The sequence below is a fragment of the Nuphar pumila genome, chromosome 3, assembly GCF_984573655.1.
Source record: "Nuphar pumila chromosome 3, dmNupPumi1.hap1.1, whole genome shotgun sequence".
In the NCBI taxonomy this organism is placed as follows: Eukaryota; Viridiplantae; Streptophyta; class Magnoliopsida; order Nymphaeales; family Nymphaeaceae; genus Nuphar; species Nuphar pumila.
In genome coordinates, this window is record NC_143251.1 from 126,687,342 (window position 1) to 126,701,432 (window position 14,091).

At 42.9% G+C, this 14,091-nt stretch overlaps 1 non-coding gene and 1 pseudogene across 2 annotated transcripts; both read left to right on the plus strand.

The window, feature by feature from the left end:
- Window positions 1-3,661: 3,661 nt before the first annotated feature.
- Window positions 3,662-3,880, plus strand: LOC149843679 (small nucleolar RNA U3). The gene has a single exon (XR_016431290.1). It is a non-coding gene; the product is annotated as a small nucleolar RNA U3 (small nucleolar RNA).
- Window positions 3,881-4,525: 645 nt separating this feature from the next.
- Window positions 4,526-13,076, plus strand: LOC149843680 (uncharacterized; annotated as a pseudogene). The gene is made up of 6 exons (XR_016430988.1): window positions 4,526-5,660; window positions 5,769-5,891; window positions 5,993-6,060; window positions 9,030-9,088; window positions 12,139-12,446; window positions 12,539-13,076. The product of XR_016430988.1 is annotated as an uncharacterized LOC149843680 (transcript).
- Window positions 13,077-14,091: the final 1,015 nt, after the last annotated feature.

Here is a 14,091-nt window from a genome sequence, read left to right on the forward strand (position 1 = left end):
CAGGATTCACATCCTTTGCCGCAAGGTCAAAAGCCAAATGAAAAACTATCATGGTGGGCAGAGGGAGAGTACTCATAGAGTTTTATACTGTGGACACCGACTGAGTTTCATGGTCAGCATGACACCTCTCAGTCGGTAATGGAACATCCAATCCATAGAGGAGGGTGGTGTGTGTTCTCCCGAAGCATGTTATATGTTCTCCCCCCCCCCCTAAGACGGCCGTTAGTTACATCTCGTGTTTGGGGGTCCCAATGAGCGCCACGTATGTAAGCACGTGCAGCTCGTATCCTCATGTTTGTCAGCATCAGTTAGCGTCGGAGTCAGATGCGATTGCAAAGACTTAAGTACACTTTCCTTCATTGGTGCCATAAAATGACGATTCTAGAAAAAAGAGTGGTTGCAAAGACTTAAGTACCCCGAAGATGGTTATTTAAGATCCAGTCTCTGCATTGCAGGATTATTCTAGAAAGGAATCCCCCTTGAAGAAGGCCATGAACATCAACCATCTCTCTCTCCCTTCTTTTTCTGCCTTTGTGCACATCCAGCAAACGATCCTACATTCTATCAAGCACCGACTGACCTGCACACTGACTGTAGCATGGTTCAACTTGATGAGTTATGAAGCATGATTTAGAGTTTTCACCCTTACTGGAGGGGGGTCTGGGGGTTCCCTCGACGCGGGTCCCGCTCCACGGTCAGCAGGCAAGGGTCTAGAGGGGGCGCCCTTGGCGGGGGTCTCTGGAGGGCAGCGCCTCCCAGAAAAAAAAAATTCGGGGCCTTGTATAAATTCTTTCTTTTCTTTCTCTCTCGTAACTGTCAAAAAAGAGCAATAAAGTATTTTGTTTGATCGTAACACTCATATGTTTCCTTCAGTTGTTTCTTGTTGGAGGTTTTCGTAACACCCTTTCCTCCAAAGACAGACTCTTTCTTTTCCGTTTGAAATCGGGAGGAAAATCGCAGGAAAGGGTGTTACGAAAACCTTGAGCAAGAAACAACCGAATGAAACATATGAGTGTCACGATCAAACAAAACACTTTATTGCTTTTTTTCGACAGTTACAAGAGGAAAAGAAAAGAAAGAATTTATACAAGGCCCCAAAAAAAAAATTTTTTTTGGGGCGCTGCCCCCCGGAGACCCCCCGTCAGGGGTGCCCCCTCTGGACCCCCGCCCACTGACCACGCAGCGGGACTCGTGCCGAGGGGAGCCCCCGGACCCCCCTCCTGTAAGGGCAAAAACTCTGAATCAGGCTCCATAACTCATCAAGTTGAACCATGCTACAGTCAGTGTACAGGTCAGTCGGTGCTTGATGGAGCAGTGTAGGATCGTATGCTGGATGTGCACAGAGGCAGAAAGAGAAGGGAGAGAGAGAGTGAGGGTTGATGTTCATGACCTTCTTCAAGGGAGATTCATTTCTCTGATAATCCTGCATTGCAAGAACTGAGTCTTAAATAACCATCTTCGGGGTACTTAAGTCTTTGCAACCGCTCTTTTTTCTACAATCATCGTTTTATGACACCAATGAAGGAAAGGGTACTCAAGTTTTTGCAACCGCACCGGACTCCGATGCTAACTGATGCTGACAAACATGATGATACGAGCCGCACGTAATTACATATGTGGCGCTTATTGGGACCCCCAAACACGAGATGTAGCTAGCGGTCGTCTTCGGGGGGGAGCCATATAACCTGCTTCGAATCCATAGTAATGGTTTCTCCACATTAAATTTAAAAGAAAGAAAAAAACAACATTAGATTGACCAAGAAAGCTCAAACCATGATACAGTGAGCCCACCAAATCATTTTGGGAATTAGTGCTTGTTTCAAGTTTTTCTAATTAATGGAGTTGGATCATGACCAAGTCCAAGTTGAAAGGGCTTAAGTTGGGCCAGTTTAACTAGCTTGACCTAATGTGATTCCAAATCACTAAATGAACAATGTGATTTGGAATCAACGTTTGCAGTGCAGCGCCCTATGATTCTTGGGTATTCGAACCACAATCGCAGCACTTTGTTAAGTTTAGTGCAAGTTGCTAGGTAAAATCAGTCTCACAATGCTCACATGTCAGGCTTGACCTACATACACGGACCATGATGATTGCTGTCTGTCACTCGCTCTTAATGAGGAGACGATGGCATAGTCTTATAGTGATCGAGTGACATTTCTTCTTCGGTTTGAATCGATGCAAAATGGATCTTGTTCTCTATATGAAAATTACAAATAGAGGGGAACGATATTTTAAATGCACAATGTCACCTTTAGCAAGATATCTACAACCCAACTTCTTGCCAAATAGTCTTTTGAATTCATTGAGTTCTAACTGCTTATGGCGTCTTGATATTTTCAGGCTTTCTTAATGTCTTCTACTTTCTTAGGTTGAGAGGCTCACTCATAATAGAATACTTTTTTTCGATGAAGATCATTTGTTCAGCTTACCTTCTTTGAGACGACTACTTAATTTCCTTGAACTGATGCAGGCTAGCTAGGTTTCCAATAGCTAATTTTCATTTTTAGGTAACTCCTTTGATTTAGGTACTTGCACCACTTAGCTTATTTGATGTTCCTTGAGAAGTTGGTGTGCCTTGAGACATGGTTCCAGGTCCAACTGGATCGATACCTCTTGATTCTCTAAGATTTCTCACTTGAGATTAGGGTGGAGAGAGGGTCGACCGGGTCTGGCCCAATTAACGCCTGAACTATATCTTGGCCAGAGCTCGGCTCAACCCAATTACAATCGGGTTCAAGTCGAGCTCAGACCAGGCCCTTTAAACCAGACCCAACTAATGGGGTCGGGCCTGTCAGACCCATTTATTTTGAAAATGGGCTGGACCCATTTTGGGCCCGATTATGTTATCAGGCCATGCCCAGCCAGAGTTTATTGGGCCCCAGGGCCTGACTAATTATAACAGGCCAGGCATCCGACGGTTCCAGCCCGATGATGTCCACCCATACTTGAAAATGCTTCTGCCTTAGAATCATGTGAAAGTTGGCCACAAGACTAAACTCGTGACTAACAATCACAGCTTTCCCAGTATCAAAGCAAACCTGCCCCAAGTGTGATTCCAAATCTTCATGCCCCATTTTCTCACGTGGTTGGATGCAAGAAATAGGGCAGATGAGAATCCTTTTCTCACAATGGTGAGAGTCTGAGAGAAAGATTCTCATTTGGGGCCAAGCAAACGCGCATGAGCATCAGAACCAGTTCTCATAATGAAGCTCCAGATCCAGACCCTAATTCAACTTTGGATCATTACATCTAGTAAAACAGATTGAATCGTTACCTACGTATACTTTAGCACGGAGGGTTTTGGACCTGATTGGATCCAAGTTGACCCATATGTCAAGTCCGACTAAATATGGACTCAGCCTGGGTTGGAGATCCAATTATTCTCCTTCCCACAGGCACTCAGATGGGTAGATAGACCCTCAACCACATTTCCCTATTTATCCTCGCCATATTCCTCTTCTCACAGTACATAACTCAGGACACGGTGGCCACTTTGGTCTTTAAACAGAAAACAATATGACAAACATAGTGCTTTGATGCGTATATTATAATAAGCGCTGTATTTCCCTCACTAAAGCGGACAAGCTTTTTAGTCCCATATTGTTTATGTTTGATTGGTTCAAATTCTTTATATAGAGAGACTCTGAGACAATAGATCACGACCTTACTTGAACAGGATCTGTTCTATAGGTTGTACAACTGTATCCTTAAGTCCTAAGGAGACAGAGATCCAAGTCTGGAGGATGAAGCATGATCTCCTGACCTGAGCGTGAATGCCGAACTGGCTTCAGCCTCCGGGCTGTTTCTCAGTAGCGGATGATCGTTCCCTAGTCGAAGCTCATCGGCTAGGGAAGGTCTCGAGGTTGTCTGACAGACCAAACTTCCTTTTTTTTTTAACCCTCTAATCGAAAACCTCCATTAGGCAAGGAAAATATTCAAGATTTTTTTTGAGGAAATCTTGCAAAATATCGACATATATAAAAGTAATCTAACTTTAGGTAAATTCATACAAATACCTGCAATATGAAAAGCTGTTTTTTTCAATTTTAACGGAAACGTTGTGGTGTTTCTCTGATCGTAACAAATATGCGATATTTTCAGGGTTTGGCTCGTGAAAGGCCTGGCTCGAACCACGACGGATGGGGAGTGGAGACCTTAGTACGAAACCGAGCCTCCGCCCCTCTTTTTGGGTAACAATCGTATACTGGACTTTGTTGCAGTGTAATTTAGGGTTTCGGTGAGAATGGGAGCTGTGAGAAGCGAGAGGGAAAAGGGCATTTGATCGCCTCGATGCTAAGGGTTTCAGATAGGAACCGTTACCCTATAGCCGAAGAGGAGAAGGAATTCGATGGAGGGAGGCACCGCCCGGAGAACGCCATTGGGGGGCCGTCGGTAGAGCGAATTCTCGGTGGGAATCTCGTAGGGATAGCAAGAGGGGTGATTACGGCAGCGACGACGACGGTGGTGATTATGAGGGAACCCGCGGAAGGAAAACGGATGGGGAGAGAGGCCGTGAAATTGCCGACGATGGAGGAAGTCGGAGGTGTTCAGGGGAAAGTATGATGCGATCGACAGAAGAAGGCGCCATGCGCCATTACGATGATTCTAGTGAAGATGAGGGTAGAGAAGAATCGAGATCATGGAAACATAGAGAAAGAGAGAAAAGGTCGGACGGGAGGCGTGATAATTCTAATGGTGGTGATGGTCGAGATGTAGAAAGCTTTAGAAGAAGAGACCATCGTGGCAACTCTAGCGAGGAGGAGGGCAAGGAAAAGGGTTCGGAGAGAAGGCACAGTAATCGCTACGATTGCGGTCGAGACTGTGGTAGAAGAGGCGGCCATGAAAACAAGGAAGAAGATAGACAGACATCAAGATCCAAGGGTCGAAGAGAAAGAGAGAGAATATCAAGCGGAAGGCGGGATGGTGGTGACGACCTTGATGGAGAAAATGATAGAAGAAGACACCGTTATGAAAACCCTGAGGATGTGGATTGAAAAGCATCGCGACGGAGGGATCGGAGAGAAAGGGAGGAAAGATCGGATGGAAGGCGGGACCCACGCGATGACGATGACGATGACGATGGCCGGCAAATTGATAGGGAAAGGAAAGATGAGTATGACAGGAACAAAGTAGGGATGGAGAAACTCGAAGTCGAAATGAAGAGAAGAACAGATGGTAAACTGGATGGGAGGAGAGATTCTGATCAGAGAAAGAAGTTGAGCAGCGTCCAGCCTCAAAGTAATGATAAGCCAACTAATCCTACTGAGATGAATATGGGAAGAAGTGGTGGTAACTATATACCACCATTCAAGCTTGCTCAGATGATGAAAAAGGTGGAGGATAAAAGCAGCGAAGAGTATCAGAGATATCAGAGATTGACATGGGATGCACTTAGCAAGAGCATAAATGGTCTCGTAAACAAAGTCAATGCTTCTAACATAAAGAACATCATCCCAGAATTGATCGGCGAGAATCTGATCCGCGGAAGAGGCCTTTTCTGCAGGTCGTGTTTGAAATCTCAAATGGCATCGCCTGGATTTACCGACGTATTTGCTGTTTTGGTTGCTGTTGTCAACACAAAATTTCCCGAAGTGGGTAAACTTCTGCTGAAGAGAATCAGTCTGCTTCTTAAGAGGGCATATAAGCGGAATGATAAGGTCAGGCATCACATAATCCCTTAGTAGTCTCTGGTATTTCTTATCTTAAAATTTTGAGTGGGAGCACATGCTTAATCCCTTCTTGTTTTTCTTTCTGTTTTAATGCAGCCACTATTGCTTGCTGGAATTAAATCCATCGCTCATCTTGTAAATCAACAAGTTGCTCATGAAATTATTGCTTTGGAGTTGCTCACTGTGCTCTTGGAGAATCTAACTGATGACAGTGTAGAGGTTTGTTGCTGTTGCATGCATCTTCTTGTTTCAGTATTTGCGTGACTTTTTTTGTACGTATTGAGTCTAGTCACGATCATTGTCCTTGTTCCTTCTTTCAGGTGGCACTTGTATTTGTCAAAGAATGTGGGATCTCTGCTGCAAGATCTTTCGCCTCAAGGCCTTCATGGTTAGCTTGCTTTTTTTTGTATTATTTTTCTGTTAATTATTTAGTTTTTAAGTAATTTAGTGAAATATCAAAGCTAATCTTGAAATTTGGGATGGGCTTAAGAAAATCATCTTCAGCTTGTCCAATAGCACTACTACTCATACTATATGTGGTGTATTAAGTTCATCACCCTCCTCCTCCCAAACAGCCCAAACAAGACAAAATTGCAAGTCAATGAAAAACCATTATTCATGATTCAGTAACCTTTACCAAAAAAGAGTTTGTGTGTAAATAGTACACGGTGGACCTGTATGTTTCCTGTAATTTTGAAAATGACTACATAAATGTCCTTACAAAAAACCCATTACAGTAAGATCTGCGTCCCTTTTAGGTCCTTGAATATTTTCAGATTACATGACAATAGAAATATAATGAGTGGAGGAAGATTACTTTGGTGCTTCTATATAAGATTAAGGGTGATATACAAGATTGCATAAACTATCGTGGTATAAAACTCATGAGTCATACTATGAAACTTTGGGAGAGAGTGATTGAGTCTAGGTTGAGGAAGGTTGTCATGATATTGGAGAATCAATTTGGTTTTATGCCTAGAAGATCAACTATGGAAGCTATTCATCTTCTTAGACAATTTATTGAGAGATATAGAGAGAGAAACAAAGATTTGCATATGTTTTTTATTGATTTGGAGAAGGCATACGATAGAGTACCTAGGGACGTTCTTTGGTGGACAATGATGAAGAAAGGTGTTTCTCTCAAGTACATTAATATAATTAAAGATATGTATGAAGGAGTAGTAACCAATGTCCGCACTTGTAGAGGGGTGACAACCAATTTTCCTATAACGGTTAGGTTACATCAAGGATCTGCTTTATGCCCTTTCCTATTTGCTATAGTGATGGATGCGCTTACGAGATCAATTCAAGAAAATGTATGTTGTTTGCTGATGATATTGTTTTGATTCATGAGTCTAGAGCTGGGGTTAATGCTAAGTTAGAATTATGGAGACAAACATTGGAAGCAAGATGTTTTAAGTTGAGTAAGAGTAAGACAGAGTATATGGAATGTCGGTTTAGTAAGCAACGAAATAGTGATGGGAGTGTAGTGAAGCTTGGTGAGCAAGAAATACCGGTGGGTGATTGTTTCAAATATTTGGGATCTATCATTAAGAAGTATGGAGAAATTGATGGAGATGTAAATCATAGGATAAAGGTTGGGTGAATGAAATGGAAAAGTGCAACTGGAGTGTTGTGCGATCGTAGAATGCCATTGTGGTTGAAGGGAAAGTTTTATAGGATGACTATTAGGCCCGCTTTACTATATGGTACGGAATTTTGGGCTGCCAAGAGACATCATATTCAAAAAATGAGTGCAGCTGAAATGCGTATGCTTAGATGGATGTGTGAAAATACAATAAAAGATAAGATTCGAAATGAGGAGATACGTAAGAAGGTAGGCGTTGCACCCATTGAAAATAAGATGAGAGAGAATCGTTTACGGTGGTTTGGACATATTCGACGAAGGCCTAATGATGCTCCAGTTAGAAGGATGGAGAAATGGAAAAATATATTAGTTAAAAGAGGTCGCGGTAGGCCTAGGAAAACATGGATGGAGATGATAGAAAAGGATATGAATGCTTTGAACCTCACCGAGGACATGGCATTGGATAGAAATGATTGGAGGTGAAGGATTCATGTGGAAGACCCAAAATGATTTTCTTTTTTGGTTCATATCGCCGACCCCAATTGTTTTGGGATGAAGGCGTAGTTGTTGTTGTTGTTGTTGTTGTTGTTGTTGTATGGCAATAGAAATATGGGCTCCAGGTTTTATGAATACAAAGCATGACTCTTTCCATATACGAGGAAAAGACAAAAAAAAAGAAGAAATGAAAAGAATGAACCGTTCTTTTTTTCTAGTCTTTCATAATCTTTTCTATCTTATCCCAGATTTTGATTATCTTGCCCATGACAAGTTTTTGAAGATTGATATTGAGATTTTAAAAAGCATAGGAGATTTTCTTTTTTTCCTTTTGTTCTTCTACAAAAATAGCATAATGCCTCCATGGAGAAACATTATGTCATTGATGTCTATTTTTCATCTGTATATTTTATATTATGTTAATACTTTTTAAATTATTGCATCTTTCATTGTAAATAAAATTTTATTTGTGTGTCTTTGGAACTATGCTCACTCTAAGGTTCGTGATGCTTATTCGAACACGTAGCTGGCTATATCAACCCTCAACTGCTTGTGCGCTCTCATCACAGGAAGGCGACACACCTATCCCTCATAGGCTTTAAGGCTCTTCACACTGATAATTAGCATTACCTCACTCTATTAACCCGTTCGACTCTGTCGCTTTTGATATTTCGTTGTGCTAAGCGTGCATGAGATATGCATGACTTTAATCTCGCTTCCGCTAGGCTTCTCACCTAAAACAAGTTACGACCACACGACCCTAACAAACTGTCAATATCCTTCTCTACACGAGTTAGGAAGACGCAGAGAAAAAAGACCATGACAAATGGTATCAGAGCATACCATACTGGTACCATAGCCTACTGGTATAAGAGTGCATCAAATTAGTTTGTCTGCTTGTCAATTTTGGTTGTTTTGCTCATACTGTTATCAAAATAGAAATTGCCTTAGTTCACATCTTTTATGCTGGCTATTTGGCCTCTGTTGGTATCATTTGTACGGATTATTCAAGTTCTCTGCATTGTCCCTTACTAGTCTGTTCGTGTGGCAGATTTATTAGAACACAATACACTGAAAGTGTGAGTTATGGTGAAGTTTACACTCTGATACTTATCATTTTCGTCGAGGATACTTACAACATTGTTGGAGGCAGATCGTTGCATGATTGAGTTTTCAAATACGGAAGTGACTCTTACACTTCTTTCACTCCCTACTGCCGGGAGTCGCAAGGAAGTGACTTGTGCCTGCTACTTTGCTCCTTCTTCTACTGACAGATGTTGTTACCCAGTTTAGCGAGGTGGTCATGAGACGCTTTGGAAGGCTTCGTGGTGATGTTTGTGTTTGCAGTTGCTCACTTTTGTACGGAATATTGCTCATCGGTTGGGCACTTTGTTGTGGTGACCCTTCAAGCGCATTAAGGGAATGTGTTCTACTTTAGTCTGATCTCTCAGGAGTAAGTCTCGCAAGTGGAGCTTGCTCGCTTTCGGTGCTCGCACGACAATGCAGTCAGGGAGTTGTGTATCGCAATTGATTGATTCTATACACCTTCTCAGTGAGAAAAACTCGTCAGAATGTCTCTCTTCCCCCACTCTACTTGGTTCATCCACTCAACACCCTTGGTGTTGCTCGCACTCGTTGATCGTTGGGTTCTGCATGTTTTCATCATCAACACTCACTTGGTTTGTCTTCAATCAGTCGGTCGCTTCACCTACCTTATGTCGGGATGCGAATGACATCATCAGTATTGCTAGCTTTCGGTGCTTAGTCCTTACAACATGACTTGGTGTCATACTTCGATGCTCGTCCTGGGGATATTCACCACTAGGATGATGTGAGGACCCTCACACTCCATCACTCCTTTCGTGTTCACGAAGCAAATACTGCAGACACTTTGTGCTACACCCTTCGGAGGCCAAACTTTCGCTTTTTGACACATGAGAGCAAATTGTGAAGACACTCCATGCCTAACCTGTTAGCTATGTTTCGCTGGGAGAAGTCGGTGCTCCATAACCCCTCCTCGAAGGACCATCAGTTGTTGAAGGACCAACACATCTACTAAAAACTACATTGTTTCCTTGGCCTACGTTGCTACAATCTTTTGGTCCATGTGTTGCCTGTGGTCGTTTTGCTTTACTCAATGGGTCACTGTGGGTTAAGACACTCACTGTGCTTAGGAGGACCAGACCACCTCCAACTTCAGAACTTCATGAAGGCTTGTCCACGTCACTCATCTTTGTGCGTGACGATTCTCACACTCTACAGAGTGGCCTTACCTTACCATGAACTCCATGTCAGCTTCAGTCTTCTCTCAATCTAGAAAGTATCGATGAGGATGTTGATTTGTTCTAATGGGAGAGAATTTGTCATGTCGCTACATTGCTTGGGTCACATCTGCTCGTGGTCGCGTTGCTTTGCTCAACGGACCACCTCAGGTGCCAAACACCCACTCTGCTCAGAAGGACTGGACCACCTCCAACTTCAGAACTTCATATCAGCTTGTCCACACTGCATATCTTCGTGGGTGACGATTTCCATACTCAAGAGTGGCCTTACCTTAGTTGCTACTTGGGTCACGTCTGCTCATGGTTGCGTTGTTCTGCTCAACAGACCATCTTAGGTGTCAAAACACCCGCTTTGCTTAAGAGGGCTGGACTACCTCCAATTTCAGTGGTCTCGCCTTGGTCACATTGGAACTCCCTAGGCGGATTCTCTATGTCGCATATTTTAGTGGCTGATGATTTCCACATCAGCGCTTCATTGGTGGCTTTCAGACGGTATATTAGAAGGGATTGACACTGAGCTCTACCTTGCACACAGACTCCTGAAGGATGCTTGCTCTACTGCAGCTCATCCGGTTCGACTTCAATCGCCTCCCAATTAGAGAAGTATCGACGAGGACGTCGATTTGTTCTAGTGGAGAATGTGTTGGACTTTATCCGTCATCGACCGAAAGTGGTGCACGTGTGTGTGCGGTGTGGCGGGGCCTATGGTGATGCATGTTGATAAGTAGAAAGCCCATGCCTTGGCTATGGCATGCGGCGGTGGCACGAGGCAATGCAACATTGCTCTTTAGCAAACTCACCAAACAAGCCTAAGCGTGCAAGCAACTTCTCAAGTGCATTCACTCAGCTCCATGCTCCGTATTACGGGGGTCTTTCTGGCCACCTGCGGTCATGTGTCATGCTTCATGGGTACTACACCACCCGTGGCCCATCTCAATTTCAAGCCCGCCAACGGAGGATATCCATGCAGAATTCATGTGCCATGGTCGAGTATTCTTCCGCATAATCATATGTGGGGAACACGTCTCTGAAGTCAGATCACAGAACGGAGCTACTTCTTCTGAAGGTGCGACGTCAGTGTCCACGTGAGCTTGTTCAAACTTTGGGGCCGTGCATCTTCTTGCACGTTGAAAATTATCGAGCCAAAGATCGAAATGTTGCCGACACATTCATATGTGACGAAGGCCCCGGTGCATTCGTTTCGGTGAAATACGAAGTCTACACTCGGAAACTCCATTGAGAACAAAAGCGGTGTATTTTCAAGGAATTTTGGGGTTCTTCGAGTGATCTCCCATAACACCTGTATAGGGGACCTTTCTACCACCGTACATTCCGGAATGGGTAACCCCTATATTTCATGAATAGTACATGGAGGTACTTACGAGTATGCAAATTCTATATGGGCATCAGCAGGCATGTGCGGGGCCTACTCTGGTCGCTCAACCTCGCACCCTTGCGAGGGACCCGATGAGTGCATGTTGAGCGACGGTGATTCCTCTTGACTAGGGAGCTTCATTACGTCAAACTAGCAATTGGCTTAAGTTGGGGGTCAAAAGGTCTTCTTCATCGTAGCGGGAGGTCTCGACGGGCGCATGTTGCGCTCTCCGAGACCCGTAGGTGCCAAAATGCAATATACCCCTCCTTCGGTGCGTCTTTGAAACTCGATGCTCACTCTAAGGTCCGTGATGCTTATTCGGAAGCGTAGGTGGCTATATCAATCTTCGACTGATAGTGCGTTCGTCACAGGAAAGCAACACACCCGTCCCTCGTAGACTTGAAGGCTCTTAGCACTGATAATTAGTATTGCCCCACTTTATTGACATGTTCGACTTTGTCGCTTCTAATATTTCACTGTGTTAAGTGTGCTTGAGATATGTACGACTCTGATCTCGCTTCTGCTAGGCTTACGTAGCTCCTCACTTAAGGCAAGTTATGTGGTGCACGACCCAGACAACCCGTCAATCTCCCTCTCTGCGCAAGTCAGAAAGATGCAGAGAAAAAAAAATGTGACAGCATGGCACACACAACACCACACACAAACCTTTTGCAGTTTTATTAGGGCTTGCATATTCTAGTACTTACGATCTTTCTCCTTGAGCAGATAGAGCTGTGTATTATGCTTGTAGAATCTTGCAGCCAAGAAAGAATATATCTCCGATATTATGGCCTCTTGGGCCAGAGGTTTTGCATGATCAACAAAATTTACCATGAGAATTTTGAGAAGTGTGCTTCGTGCAACAGTATTTTATAATCCACTGCCTCGAGACAAATACGCTGCATAATGTGGACAAGTTCTTCGCACATCTTCTTGCTACAGATGCATTACCTTGGCATGTTTTGGCTTACATCCGTCTCACAGGGGAGGATACAACCTCATCATCTCGGATATTCATAAAAATCCTATTTCAGGTATGTGATTCTATTCACTGATTTCCCTGCCATTTGATTTTGCCTCCTTATGTCCGACCAATTCAACTCTTCCTGTAATATTCTATTGACAGGAGTTGGCTGAGCAACTTGGCATACACACGCTCAATGACAGAGCGAGTGATAAAACAATGCAACTCTTTCGAGTCTATCTTTCCTAAGGATAATCCCAAGAACGCTAGATTCGCATTCAATTTCTTTACTTCTATTGGTCTGGGTGGCATCCCTGAGAACTTGCGTCAGTTTTTGAAAGATATGCCTCGGCTCATTATGCATCAACAGAAGCCAGAGTCAGGATCGGAGGATTCTTTGGACTCTGATGAATATCGGAGTTCCATTGCATCTGAATCCGGTGATTTGGAATCTTCATCTGAATCAGAGTCTGTTAGCGATAGTGAGAGTGATAGAAGACACAGAAAGTGTAAGCATGAGTCTGATAGTGATAACGAAAGGGAAAGGTGACACAAGCAGAAGCCGAAGTCTGACAGTGATGATGATACTGATAGGAGGCATAGCAAATGGAGACTGAAACATTAGGAGGGGAAAAAAAATTCTTTTGTATGGGGCTTAGCCATTTGCTGACCGGTCAGAATTTTAAAATAAAATGATATATTTTTTGCAGTATTTTGATATTTAGCAGCGGTGAGGACCGCCACTAAAGGTCTGGCCAGAAAAACTGCTTCTAGTGCAGTCTAAATTTGCCACTAAAGGTTGCCTTGACTATTTAAAAAAATAGATCATCAATTTTTTAAACCTACCTTCATAACGAAATCCGATGATTAAAGAGTTTGATTCCTATAAAATCAAGCATGCAGAATGCACATGTATGTATGGTTAGATTTAAGGAAAACATTAAAAAAATCCCTTTGAAATCCGGTTAGCAAAAGTGGTAGTTGCTTACCACTTTTCTATCGACAGCCTAACGTGAGCAAACGGGTGTTTTTTGCAAACTTGACCCCAACATGGTCTATTTTGTTAAAAAATGACACATGGATCATTCTTTTTTAATAAAAGAATGCATTTTTTAAGCCTGGATTTTTTATGAAAATCTTAAACTGTCGATTTTTAAACCTTATAAAAACCTACCTTTCAAAATCAAAAGTTGATTAATATAAAATCAAGCATGTGGAGCACCTTAGTACAGTAAGGAAAACATAAAATATCTCCTTCAACAGCCAGTAGGCTGGCAGTAAGCCAAAAAAGTGGTATGCATCTACCACCTATACTCTCTCCAGCGACTGGTTGATTGGCCAAAATATGACAATGGATCATATCTATATATATATGCACTAAAAGTCGTAGGTGCATGAACACTTTTGAGCATGATCAAAATGAACTTGTGCGCCATCGCAAGCGTGATGGACGCTTTGTGCGTGTTCTGCCGAAGAAGACCTTTAGCAGCAACTTTTATCGCCGCTAAAGCCCTTGTTTGTTGGAAACAAGCACGGAACGTCCATCATACGTGCAATGGACGCCCAGCGCTAGTTCATTTTGGTCATGTTTGCAAGTCTATATATATAGTGTTGTTGAACACATGAAACTAGTAAGTATAAATAACCTTATATTTGTTTAGATTAATTTGCATGTTTGACCCTATAGACAACGTGATTTACAAGGTTTGTTTACT